A 2,855-nucleotide genomic window follows, 5' to 3' on the forward strand; every position below is an offset into this window, starting at 1 on the left:
ATGACTCCAGCCAGGTGCTTGTCCAGTCTCCTCTTAAAGACCCTCGAGGTAGGGGAGAGCACCACCTCCCTTGAAAGCCCATTCCAGATTCTGGCAATCCTTACTGTAAAGAAGTTCTTCCTGATGTCCAACCTAAATCTGCTCTCTGTCAGTTTGTGGCCATTGCTACTGGTTATTCCAAGGGGTGCCCTGGTAAACAGAGCAAGAGGAGTTGCCAGCATGGGGAGGCAAAAGTGGTCCTAATGGCTAGTTCAAAAGTGCAATGTGATTTTAAAAAACAGTGGAGCTGGCCCCTAGAAATCTATCTTGTGCAGCTAGGTTTGTGAGTGGTATAAATACATTATAATGACTTCTATGCCATCAATTCACCTTGCACTAGTTACAGTATTTTATAGTCTTCAGCTTCCATTTTTGTAACATTCACTTTTGCCCAACATATAATAAGCAATATTTCCTAGATTCCTTTCTAAAAAGACAAGGTTAACAATGCTCATCAAGAAGCAAAACCCGTCATCCCCACCACTAATTTAAGGTCAGTATAAAAACTGGGTTAAGCATTTACAGTCATTTTTTCAATCAGCCAACCCTTCAGAAAGACAGATGCTTCTGTTTATGCTGGTCTATTATCAAGTCCTTTGGTGTTTGAGTAATTCTTATGCCCATCCTGGAACTTCATTAACATAAATTTATTCTATGTTATTCTGCCTTCTGTGACAAATAGGCCAAAACATTTTTGTTTGTTTGGCTAACTTAAACCTAACAGCCTCAAGACACCCAGTAACTTTGGCACTTTGCATATCTTTTCTTTAACTGGAGTGGTTGAAAAGTAGGAATAATCAGACTTAGCAAGTCTGAAAATATAGTTATATAATCTCTATTTCCAAAGCCTTGAGATTCTTATGGGAATCCCATTCCCATAATTGGCTTTTGTACAACAAATACTATATGTTCCTCAGGGCATTCTAGAGGAATCAAACTGACTGTAAAACTAGATTACCATTCCGGAAAACAACTTGACCTGGAATATTTTCTGATTCTCCAAAGTAATTGGCAGCAAAATTATCTACTACTCACTTCTAATCCATTAATCTTTTTTTTTTATTAAGCTTTCACACACAGATCATGGAAACAGATGTAAGGAGCCTAACTAAATTCAATTGTCCCATACAATTATGTAAAACATAGTCTTAAATAAAAATAGCTGAGTAGGTGATATAAAGGCATGGTTTTTGACAGTAGGAAGCTGTTTCTGTAAATTTCAGCTATTTATTTTTTTAATTTAATTTGCTGACAGGTCTCACCAAGATTTACTAATGCTGTTTCTGTCCATAGCCTTAACAATGCACCTTCTTTGATTCTGTGCAGGTGCTGTATCAATCTTTATTATGTGCAGAATGATGACCTTGTAAAGACTGTTAGATTTTTATTTTTTTTTAGGTGGTGCTCAGGACATTGATCCAGGGTCTATTGTGCTGACATTATTCTGCCATAACCATCCCTGAACCAACAAACACACAGTTTCTACAAAAAGAAAGAAAGAAAGAAAGAAAGAAAGACTTTTAAGACTTTTAAGAGGCATTTATTCCAGGGAGGGTGACAAATCGGGGCCAGTAGAGAGCATGTACAAGTTGGCCCGAAGATCTGGGCCTCATGGACAAGGCCTGGGCTCATGGCCTGCAAGGCCTGCCCATACACTCTAGACTAAACAAAACAACACACAAAAAAACCCACAATGAACATTAGGACTATTTACATATTTACAGTTCTGCCAGCGGGGACACCCATGGGGCCTCAGGGGTCAACCCGCATGAACAAAGTCCAAGGCCTCGGCCCGCTGGACGCGTCTCTGCAGCTTGAGCAGCCGGTGGTGTCACAGTGCAAGGATCAGGCGTCCCGCCTCAACTCAGCACAGCGCCCCCTCGAGGGCCCAGCATTCCTCAAAGGTGGGCACCGTCCGCCAGAGGACAGCATGCTCGAACTCAAGCGAGAGGCAGGCCCGCACTAGCAGGCGGAAGAGCTGAAGGGCATCGACCGTCCTGGTGCCGGTGAGCGGTTTTGCTGGCTCTTCAGGGTGGCCATCTTGGCCTGGCCCAGCAGGAAGTTGGCCAGGCTGACCGCGGCCCACTCAGCCACCCGGTACAGGAAGGAGTGGATGTAAACGTCCTCTGAGAACTCCAGGCCCAGTGCCCAAAGCAGCGCTCCCAGGGTGGCAAAGAGCGGCTGCAGCCGGGGGCAGTCGAGGAAAGCGTGGAAAATGTCCTCATCCAGCACCCCTGGGCAGAAGGGGCAGGCCGCTGAGGCCGCCGGGTCCAGGTGGCGAACAAAGGTGCCGGTGGCCAGGATGCCGTGCACTAGTCACCATTGCAGGTCGACAGTCTTCTTGGCGGTGGGTGCCTTATACAGCATGCGCCACGCTGGGGTCCCAGGCTGCGCCAGGTGCCTCCGCCACACGGTATCAGGGTGGCCGGCCAGCACCTGGGCGTGCCGGGTGCGCACCACCCACACGTAGAGGCCCTTGGAGGGCAGGGTGAGAAAAGGACAGCCTGTATTGCTGCTGGGGGGCACAGGGAGCATGAGCAGTGTGTTGAGCTACTTGGCCAGCTCACCGGGTACCGCTGGGATGACGGGCAGCAGTGGGAAGGCGTCGTGTGCGGCATTCACAGTGGGGAGGATCTGGAGAGCCTAGAGATAGCTTTCCAGGGCAGTCGTTGCTTCTGTCGGGAAGGCGGCCCTAACAGCCCGCAGAAGCCGGCCTGCGGTGCGGATGGAGCGCAGCGCCAGCCGGGCAGCCAGGGCTTCGGGGGACAGCCACGCCGACCGAGCAGGGTCCAGGAGGTGCTCCAGGCGGGGGGTGC

The sequence above is a fragment of the Alligator sinensis genome, unplaced genomic scaffold (genome assembly GCF_000455745.1).
Source record: "Alligator sinensis unplaced genomic scaffold, ASM45574v1 scaffold865_1, whole genome shotgun sequence".
NCBI lineage: Eukaryota > Metazoa > Chordata > Crocodylia > Alligatoridae > Alligator > Alligator sinensis.